The sequence below is a fragment of the Rhinopithecus roxellana genome, chromosome 8 (assembly GCF_007565055.1).
Source record: "Rhinopithecus roxellana isolate Shanxi Qingling chromosome 8, ASM756505v1, whole genome shotgun sequence".
In the NCBI taxonomy this organism is placed as follows: Eukaryota; Metazoa; Chordata; class Mammalia; order Primates; family Cercopithecidae; genus Rhinopithecus; species Rhinopithecus roxellana.
The window spans coordinates 84542756-84553494 of NC_044556.1; the positions used below are offsets into that span (position 1 = coordinate 84542756).

General features: G+C 53.8%; 5 pseudogenes; all 5 read left to right on the top strand.

The window, feature by feature from the left end:
• Positions 1 to 421: 421 nt before the first annotated feature.
• LOC115899441 lies at positions 422 to 530 on the top strand (annotated as a pseudogene).
• Positions 531 to 4265: 3735 nt separating this feature from the next.
• Positions 4266 to 4384, top strand: LOC115899329 (annotated as a pseudogene).
• Positions 4385 to 5548: 1164 nt separating this feature from the next.
• LOC115899407 lies at positions 5549 to 5668 on the top strand (annotated as a pseudogene).
• Positions 5669 to 8096: 2428 nt separating this feature from the next.
• Positions 8097 to 8215, top strand: LOC115899351 (annotated as a pseudogene).
• A 1135-nt stretch (positions 8216 to 9350) lies between these two features.
• On the top strand, positions 9351 to 9469 carry LOC115899462 (annotated as a pseudogene).
• Positions 9470 to 10739: the final 1270 nt, after the last annotated feature.

Sequence of the window (10739 nt, forward strand, 5' to 3'; positions counted from 1 at the left end):
TGGCTGGGTCTTGGTCGGGAAAAGCGACCATGGTGGGGGCTTTTGGAAAAAAGACCAAGTGCAGCTTTGCGGGCTGTTCGCTCTTGGCCAGCCCTGAGGGCTCTGGGTGGGTGGAGCAAGAGGGGGTCTCGCAGGAGCTGCTGAGTGGCCTGGGATCCAAAAGAATATCTCCGTGACAGGGCTGAGGATGAGACAGGGTCCCAGGATCCTTTGCCCTGGGCCCTGACGCTTCAGAACACTCCCAGTTCTGAGCGGGCCTGATGTGGTGGAAGCTTGGAATCTCAGAAGCCAGGGAAAGACCTCAAGTGAGCGGCTTGGAGGTCCCAATTGGAGCCTGGTATCCCAGGGCTGGTGGTGCCAGCTGGAAGCCAGCGGGCATGATTGGGTGGGGCTGTTGGGGCAGCCAGGTGCGTCTGCTTGCGGCTACAGTCATACAACCCTGAACACACCTTGTCTCAGAAGGTAAGCAGGGTCGGGCCTGGTTAGTACTTGGATGGGAGACCACCTGGGAATACCGGGTGCTGCAGGCTTTTTTGCTTTTTTTCTGTCTTTCTTGTCCACCTTCCTTTGTTCCTTTCTCGCTCTCTCTCTTCTTTTTTGCTTGCGTTCTTTCTTTTCTTTTCTTTCTTTCTTTCTTTCTTTCTTTCTTTCTTTCTTTTCTTTCTTTCTTCTTTCTTTCTTTCTTTCTTTCTTTCTTTCTTTCTTTCTTCTCTCTCTCTTTTTTTCTTCTTTCTTTCTCTCTCTCTCTGGCTCTTTCCTTCTTTTTCTTCCACACAGTCTCACTGTCACCCAGGCTGGAGTGCAGTGGTGGGATCTCAGCTCACTGCAAGTTCTACCTCCTGGGTTCATGCCATTCTCCTGCCTCAGCCTCCCGAGCAGCCGGGACTACATGCACCTGCCACCACGCCCAGATCATGTTTTGCAATTTTAGTAGAGATGGGGTTTCACTGTGTAAGCCAGGATGGTCTGGATCTCCTGACTTCATGATCCACATGACTTGGCCTCCTAAACTGCTGGGATTACATTTGAGATCCACCCTGCCCGGCCTGCTGTAGGCTTTTGTGGCTTTCCCCACTCTCTCCCTTCCCCTACTATCGCCATGCTTCCCAACCTCCACTGACTCTGCTCCCCCTTTATCGCGCCCCTACAACCACGATGCACCCAGGGAACTCCCTCTGGCGGTGCGCCACCAAAATACCATCAGGCAGCAGCATTCCTCCACTTCTGCCTAGCTGCTGCCCCACCAGGAGCCCGGCTCCAGCCTGGGAGGGCAGGGGGCCAGACCCCAAAGGCGCAGGCCAGGGTGTTGGCATTGTGAGAAAAATTCCATGTGCCACTGGGCCACCTGTTCACCCTTGGCCAGCCGTGACGGCTTTGGCTGTGTGGGGCAAGATGGGGACTCACAGGAGCTCCTAAGTCACCAGGGATCCGAAAGAATACCTCTGCAACAGGGCAGAGGACCAGAGGGGGTCCCAGGATCGTAAGCCCTGGGCCCTGATGCCTCGGAGCGCTCCCTGTTCCAAGCAGGATGGATGTGGTGGAAGCTCAGGAGCTCTGGAGCCGGGGTAGGCCACGGACTAGCGGCTCCGGGGTCCCAATATGAGCCCGGAGGCCCCTGGCTGAAGGTGTTGGCTGGATGCCCACAGGCATGGCTGGGCTGGGCTCTTGTGGTAGTCAGGAGTCTCTGCTGGCATCTATGGCCATACCAACCTGAATGTGCTAGATCTCCTCTGATCTTGGAATTTAAACATCATTGGACCTTGTTAGTGCTTGAATGGGAGACTGCCTGGGAATACTGGGTGCTGTAGATTATTTTGGTTTCTTTCTTGTCTTTCTTTCTTTTCTATATTCCTTTCTTTCCTTCTCTCTCTCTTCTTTCTTTCTCTCTCTCTCTCTCTCTGTCTCTTTCTTTCTTTCTTTTCTTCTTTCTCTTCTTTCTTTCTTTCTTTCTCTCTCTCTTTCTTTCTTTATTTGTTCTTTCCTTCTTTTTTCTTTCTCTTTCTTCTTTCTTTCCCTGCTTCCTTCTTTTCTTTCTTTCTCTTCTTTCTTTCTTTCTTTCTTTCTTTCTTTCTTTCTTTCTTTCTTTCTTTCTTTCTTTCTTTCTTTCTTTCCTTTCTTTCTTCCTTCCTTCCTTCCTTCCTTCCTTCCTTCCTTCCTTCCTTCCTTCCTTCCTTCCTTCCTTCCTTCCTTCCTTCCTTCCTTCCTTCCTTCCTTCCTTCTTCTTTCTTTTTCTTCCAGATGGAGTCTCACTCTATCACCCAGGGTGGAGTGCAGTGGCGCAATCTCAGCTCACTTCAAGCTCCATCTCCCTGGTTCATGCCATTCTCCTGCCTCAGCCACCTGAACAGTGGGGACTACAGGTGCCCGCCCCCAAGCCGGGCTCATGTTTTGTAGTTTTAATAGAGATGGGGTTTCACTGTGTTACCCAGGCTGGTCTGGATCTCCTGACCTCGTGATCCCCCTCCCCAGAATCCCAATGTGCTGTGGTTACAACAGTGATCCACTGAGCCCAGCCTGCTGTAGTCTTTTGTGGCTTCGACTGTCCCTCCCTTCCCCCTACTGTAGCCATGCTTCCCAACTTCCCTGGACCCAGCTTCCACTTTGTCTCCCACCTACAAAACCGTCGCATCTGGGGATGTCCTCTTGGGGGTCCACCACCAAAGCACAGCTAGGCAGTAGCCTCCCACCACTTCTGCCTTGCCACTGCCATGCCAGGAGCCCGGGTCCATCCCGGGAGGTCACAGGGCCAGTCCATAAAGGCGCAGGCGCAGGTTCCCTGACATTTGTGCTGCCTTCCCGCTCTCGGAAGGCCCAGGTGATTCAATGAACTCATCAGGAGCCGCCACAACCTTCCAAACAGGGGGAAGGGGTGGGCAGGGGCAACGGCTGCCACATACGCCAGCCAAGACCTCCTCTCTAGAACACAGGGGCCACTTTATCCGGGGGAAGGACATTACTTGCCAGCCACAAGGAAAACAGTCCCTGTGCACCTGGATTCCCATTGCCACCAAATTTTTGTACACTCCAGTCCTGAGGACAAGCCAGAGACCCAGGCTTGGGCCACGTGGGCATGTCCGGTGCCATGGCTCCTGCCAAACGGGCCGGGACACTCTGAAAATCAAGTGGCCCACTGCACCACACCAAAAGCACAGGGAGGCGACAACAAGGAACGAGCCTACGAAACCCACATCCAAAGCAAGCAATTAATCCAAGAGGAAATCCGACTCAGCACTCTGTGTTGCTCCTCTTGCATGGACGGCCTGGCCACCCTGTTCTGGCAGAGCCCAAGTCCCCTCCACCCTATCCTGGCCTGCTCAGAAGTGTCCTGCCTACCAGAGCAGGGCGGTGTCTCTCTAAGGCTCTATCACTCTCGCTCTCTAGCTACCTCCCCCTCTCTTCTGGGTTTGGCCCTGCACCTTGTGCTACCTCTTTCACCTTCCCTCTGTATCTCTCTTTCTCTTTCTCTGCCTCTCTGTCTGTCTCTTTCCCTCTCCCCCTCTCCTATCTCTCTTGATCACTGTCCCTCTCCCTCCCTAAGCTTCAATCTCTCCATCCATCTGTTCCTTACTCTCCTTTAAGCCATTTGTGTGGGCGTTCATGTCTGTGTTTGTGTGTGTGTGGGTGTGTGTTTCTGTATGAGTGTGTATGTGCGTGCATTGGTTCCCGCATGTGAGTGCCCAGGTGTGTCTGTGTGTGGGGCTGTGGATTTGCTCCTGGGGATGGTGGGGTTTGTCTGGGCTTCTCTGGGCCCCTCTTGATGGGGATCAGACTGCTGGCTCTTGTGCCAGCTCTGGGGAAATCAGGGCCATCTCCCAACGCTCACCCCCCATGGCCTCTTGCCCACTGGCCAGGTCTTGGTTGGGACAAGCCACCATGGTGGGGGCATTCTGAGAAAAGGGCCAGGTGTGGCTTGTCTGGCTGTTCATCCTTGGCCAGGTCATAAGGCTCTGGGTGGGTGGGGCAAGAGGGGGCCTCACAGGAGGTCCTGAGCGGCCACTGATCCAAAAGAATACCTACACAACAGGGCAGAGGACCAGACAGGGGCCGAGGATCGTGGGCCCTACGCCCTGATGCCTCGGAGCACTCAATGTTCCGAGCAGGCCAGATGTGGAGGAAGCTCGGCAGCTCAAGAGCCTGGGGAAGGCTGAGAGCGAGTGGCACGGTGGACGATACTGAGCCCGGTGGCTCCAGGCTGGCAGTGCTGACTGGAAGCAGGCAGGCATGGCTGGGCCGGGCTCTTGGGGCACCCAGCTGTCTCTTCCCATGTCTACGGCCATACCACCCTGAACATGCCCGATCTCATGTGAACTTGGAAGCTAAGCAGGGTCGGGCCTGGTTAGTAATTGGATGGCAGACCGCCTGGGAATACCGGTTGCTGTAGGTTTTTTTGCTTTCTTTCTTCTCTTTCTTTCTTTTCTACCTTCCTTTCTTCCCTTGTCTCTCTCTCATGTTTTTTGCTTGCTTTCTTTCTCTCTTTCTTTCTTTCTTTCTTTCTTTCTTTCTTTCTTTCTTTCTTTCTTTCTTTCTTTCTTTCTTTCTATTCTTTCTTTCTCTCTCTCTTTATATCTGTCCCTTTCTTTCTTTCTTTCCTTTCTTCCCTCCTTTCTTTCTTTCTTCCTTTCTTCCTTTTTCTTCCAGACGGAGTATCGCTCTACCCCCAGGTTGGAGTGCAGTGGTGCGATCTCGGCTCACTGCAAGCTTCGCCTCCCAGGTTTACGCCATTCTCCTGCCTCAGCCTCCCAAGCAGCAGGGACTACAGGCGACCACCGCTACTCCAGGCTCATATTTTGCAGTTTTACTAGAGACGGGGTTTCACCATGTAAGCCAGGCTTGTCTGGATCTCCTGTCCTTGTAATCCACACTCCTCGAGCTCCCAAAGTGCTGGGATTATATTCATGATCCACCGTGCCCAGCCTGCAGTAGGCTTTTGTGGCTTCCCCCCTCCCTCCTTTCCCCCTACTATCGCCATGCTTCCCAACCTCCCCTAACTTTGCTCCCCATTTATTGCGCCCCTACACCCCTGATGCACCTGGGGAACACCTTCTGGTGGTGCACCACCAAAACAACACTGGGCAGCAGCATTCCATTTCTTCTGCCTACCCGCTGCCCCACCAAAAGCCCAGCTCCAGCCTGGGAGGGCAGGGGGCCGGACAACAAAGGCGCAGGCCTGGGTGTTGGCGTTTTGAGAAAAAGTCCAGGTGCTGTTGGGCCACCTGTTCGCCGTTGGACAGCCCTGATGGCTCTGGTTGTGTGTGGCAAGAGCAGGCCTTGCAGGAGCTCCTGAGCCACCAGGGATCCAAAAGAATACCTCTGCGACAGGGCAGAGGACCAGACGGGGTCCCAGGATCATGGGCACTGGGTCCTGACGCCTCAGAGTGCTCCCTTTTCTGAGCAGGCCAGACGTGGTGGAAGCTTGGGAGCTTGGGAGCTGGCAGAAGGCCACGGGCAACCGGCTCAGCGGTCCCGATATGAGCACGGAGGCCCCTGGCTGGAAGCCAGTGGGCATGGCTGGGCCAGGCTCTTGTGGCACCCAGGTGCCTAGGCCAGGGTCTATGGTCATACCACCCTGAACGCACGAGATGTCATCTGATCTCGGGAAGCTAAGCAGGGTCAGACCTGGTTAGTACTTGGATGGCAGATCACCTGGGAATACCAGGTGCTGTGGGCTTTTTTGTTTTCTTTCTTGTCTTTCTTTCTTTTCTACCTTTCTTTCTCTCCTTCTCTCTCTCTCTCTCTCTTTCTTTCTTTCTTTCTTTCTTTCTTTCTTTCTTTCTTTCTTTCTTTCTTTCTTTCTTTTCTCTCTTTCTCTCTTTCTTTCCTTCTTTCTTTCTTCTTTCCTTCCTTCTTTCTTTCTTTCTATCACTCTTTCTTTCCTTCTTTCTTTTCTTTCTCACTTTCTTTCTTCTTCCTTTCATTCTTTCCTTCTCTTCTTTCTGTCTTTCTCTCTTTCTTTCTTTCTTTCTTTCTTTCTTTCTTTCTTTCTTTCTTTCTTTCTTTCTTTCTTTCTTTCTTTCTTTCTTTCTTTCTTTCTTTCTTTCTTTCTTTTCTTCTTTCTTTTTCTTCAGGACGGAGTCTGGCTCTATCACCCAGGGTGGAGTGCAGTGGCGTGATCTCGGCTCACTGCAAGCTCCACCTTGCGAGATCGTCACTCTCCTGCCTCAGCCTCCGGAGCAGCGGGGACTACAGGCACCCGCCCCCACGCTGGGCTCATGTTTTGTACTTTTGCTAGAGACGGGGTTTCACCATGTTAGCCAGGCTGATCTCGATCTCCTGACCTCGTGGTCCACCGTCCTCTGAATCCCAACGTGCTGTAGTTACAGACGTGATCCACCTCGCACGGCCTGCTGTAGTCTTTTGTGACTTTGCCCCTCCCTCCCTTCCCCCTACTGTCACCATGCGTCCCAACCACCCCGGATTCTACTCCCACCTTATTGCCTGCCAACACCCCCGCCAAAGCCAGGGCCGTCCTCTTTGCGACCCACCACGAAAGTATAACCGGGCAGCAGCCTCCCACCACTTCTGTTTCACCACTGCCATGCCAGGAGTCCGGATCCATCCCAGGAGTGCAGGGAGCTGGTCCATAAAGGCGCAGGTGCAGGTTCCCTGCCGTTCGCGTTGCCTTCCTGCTCCCTGAACGTCCAGGCGATTCAGTGCACTCATCAGGCGCTGCTGCAAACTTCCAAACCGGGGTAAGGGGTGGGCAGGGGCAGCGGGTTCCACATACGCCAGCCAAGACTTCCCTCCAGAACGCAGGGGCTGCTTTATCCGGGACAAGGACATTGCTTTGCCAGCCATCAGGAAAGCAGTCCCTGTGCACCCCGATTCCATTGCCACCAACTTTGTATAAGCTCCAGTCACGAGGACATGCCAGAGACCCAGGCCTCGGGCACTGTGGGCACACCTGGTGCCACAGCTCCTCCCAAATGGATGGGAACACTCTGCAAAACTAGGGGCCCAACGCACCACACCAGGAGCACAGGGAGGTGCCAACAAAGGAAGGAGCCTATGAAATCCACCTCCAAGGCAAACAAATAAGCCAAGACAATACCCCTCTCAGCACTCCATTGCTCCCATTGCACGGACAGCCAGACCACCCTGTTCTGGCCCACCCCAAGCCCCCTCCACCCTATCCTGGCCTGCTCAAAAGGGCCCTGCCTACCAGAGCAGGGCTCTGCCTCTCCATGGCTCTATCTCTCTCGCTCTCTATCTCCCTCCCGCTCTATCTTCTGGATTTTCCCTGCATCTTCTGCTATTTCTGTCGCCTTCCGTCTGTCTCTGTGTCTCTCTTTCTCTGTCCCTCTCTCTTTCTCTGAATCTCAGTTTGTCTCTTTCCCTCTCCCTTTCCCCTGTCTCTCTTGATGAATGTCTCTCTCCCACCATCGGTTTCAATCTGTCCATCCATCTCTTCCTTGCTCTCCTTCAAGCCATTTGCGTGTGCGTGCATGTGTGTGTGTGTGTGTGTCTGTGTATGTGTGTAAGTTCGTGTGTGGATTCCCACGTGCAAGCGCCTGGGTGTGTCTTTGTGTGGGGCTGTGGATTTGCTCCCTGTGGTGGTGGGGTGTGTCTGGGTTTCTCTCAGACCCTCACGCCAGGGATCAGGCTGTCGGCTCTAGTGCCAGCCTGGGGCAAAGAAGTGCCGTCACCCAACCCCCAACCCCCACGCCCTCTTGCCCACCGGCACTGTCCTGGTAAGGACAAGTGACCCAGTGGGGGCATTGTGAGAAAAAGGCCACACACGGCTGGGTCGGCTGTTTGCCCTTGGCCAGCTGTGACGACTCTGGGTGGGTTGTGCAAGAGGGGGCCTCTCAGGAGCTCCTGAGTGATCAGGAATCCAAAAGAATACCTCCACGACAGGGCGGAGTACTGGACAGCATCCCATGATCGTGGTCCCTGGGCTCTGACGCCTCTGAGCCCTCCCTCTTCCGAGCAGGCCTGACGTGGTGGGAGCTCAGAAGCTCGGGAGCTGGCCGACGGCTGCGTGTGAGCGACTCAGGGGTCCTGATCCGATCCCTGTGGCACCGGGCTGGTGGTGCTGGCTGGACGCCGGCCGGCATGGCTGGGCAGGGCTCTTGGGGCAGCCAGACACCTCTGCCAGCATCTACGGCCATACCACCCTGAACGTGCCCGAGCTCATCTGATCTCGGAAGCTCAGCAGGGTTGGGCCCGTTTAGTAATTGGATGGGAGACTGCCTGGAAATACTGGGTGCTGTAGGCTTTTTTTCTTTCTTCCATGTCTTTTTTTCTTTTCTACCTTCCTTTCTTCCCTTCTGTCTCTCTCTCTTCTTTCTTTCATTCTTTCTTTTCTTCTTTCTTTTCTTTATCTTTTTTCTTTCTTCTTTCTCTCTCTCTCTCTCTCCCTTCCTTCCTTCCTTCCTTCCTTCCTTCCTTCCTTCCTTCCTTCCTTCCTTCCTTCCTTCCTTCCTTCCTTCCTTCCTTCCTTTTTCTTCCAAACGGAGTCCCACTCTGTCACCCAGACTGGAGGGCAGTGGTGCGATCACAGGTCACTGCAAGCTCTGCCTCCCAGATACATGCCATTCTCTTGCCTCAGCCTCCTAAGCAGCTGGGACTACAGGCACGCCCACCTCATGTTTTGTAGTATTAGTAGAGACAGGGTTTCACCGTGTAAGCCAGGCTGGTCAGGACCTCCTGACCTCTTGATCCACATGCCTCAGGCTCCCAATGTACTGGGATCCACTCCACCCAGCCTGCAGTAGGCTTTTGTGGCTTACCCCCTCCCTCCCTTCCCCCTACTATCATCATGCTTCCCAACCTCCCCTGACTCTGCTCCCCCTTTATCGTGCCCCTACACCCCCGATGCACCTGGGGAGCTCCTCTGGTTGTGTGCCACAAAAGCACCACCAGGCAGCAGCATTCCACTGCTTCCACCTAGCCGCTGCTCCACCAGGAGCCCAGCTTCAGCCTGGGAGGTCAGGGGGCTGGACCTTAAAGGCGCAGGCATGGGTGTTGGTGTTGTGAGAAAACGGCCACACTCCGCTTTGCTGTCTGTTCACCATTGGTCAGTCCTGACGGCTCTGGCTGAGTGGGGCACTTTGGGGCCTCATAGAAACTCCTGAGCCGCCATGGATCCAAAAGAATACCTCTGTGACAGGGCGGAGGATAGGACGGGTTTCCAGGATCATTGGTCCTGGGCCCTGATGAATCGGAGGACACCCTGTCTTGAGTGATCCTGACATGGCAGAAAGTCGGGAGCTCGGGAGCCGGGGGAAGTTTGCGGGCGAGTGGCTCAGGGGTCCCGATATGAGCTCAGAGTCACTGGACTGGTGGTGCCAGCTGGAAGCTGGCGGGCATGGCTGGGGCAGTCTCCTGTGAAGCCAGGTACCTCTGCCAGCATCCACAGCCATACCACCCTGAATGCGCAAGATCTCTTCTGATCTTGGAAGCTCAGCAGTGTTGGGCCTTGGTAGTACTTGCATGGAAGACTTCCTGGGAATACTGGGTGCTGTAGGCTTTTTTGCTTTCTTTCTTCTCTGTCATTCTTTTCTACCTTCCTTTCTTTCCTTTTCTCTCTCACTCTTCTTTCGGTCTTTCTTTTCTCTCTCTCTTTATTTCCTTCTTTCTTTCTTCTTTCCTTCTATCTTTTTTCTTTCTTTCTTTCCATCTTTCTTTTCTTTCTCTTTTCTTTCTTTCCTTTTTATTTTAAGGCTTTTAAAATAACCTTTATTTTTTAAAAGTTAGTATGTGCGAGGGGCGGAGCAAGATGGCCGAATAGGAACGGCTCCAGTCTCCAACTCCAGGCACGAGCGACACAGATGACCGGTGATTTCTGCATTTTCAACTGAGGTACTGGGGTCATCTCACTGGGGAGTGTCGGACAATTGGTGCTGGTCAGCTGCTGCAGCCCGACAGGCAAGAGCTGAAGCAGGGCGAGGCATCGCCTCACCTGGGGAGTGCAAGGGGGAAGGGAATCCCTTTTCCTAGCCAGGGGAACTGAGACACACAACACCTGGAATATCAGGTAATTCCCACGCCAATACTGCGCTTTAAGCAAACGGGCACACCAGGAGATTATACCCACACCTGGCTGGGAGGGTCCCATGGCCACGGAGCCTCCCTCATTGCTAGCACAGCAGTCTGTGATCTAACTGCAAGGCAGCAGCGAGGCTGGGGGAGGGGCGCCCACCATTGCTGAGGCTTAAGTAGGTAAAGAAAGCCGCTGGGAAGCTCGAACTGGGTGGAGCTCACAGCAGCTCAAGGAAGCCTGCCTGTCTCTGTAGACTCCACCTCTGGGGACAGGGCACAGCTAAACAACAAAAGGGGAAGCAGCAGAGGCCTGTGCAGACGTGAACGACTCTGTCTGACAGCTTTGAAGGGAGCAGTGGATCTCCCAACACAGAGGTTGAGATCTGAGAAGGGACAGACTGCCTGCTCAAGTGGGTCCCTGACCCCTGAGTAGCCTAACTGGGAGACATCCCCCACTAGGGGCAGTCTGACACCCCACACCTCACAGGGTGGAGTACACCCATGAGAGGAAGCTTCCAAAGTAAGAATCAGACAGGTACACTCGCTGTTCAGCAATATTCTGTCTTCTGCAACCTCTGCTGTTGATACCCAGGCAAAAGGGTCTGGAGTGGACCTCAAGCAATCTCCAACAGACCTGCAGCTGACAGTCCTGACTATTAGAAGGAAAACTATCAAACAGGAAGAACACCTACACCAAAACCCCATCAGTACGTTACCATCATCAAAGACCAGAGGCAGATAAAACCACAAAGATGGGG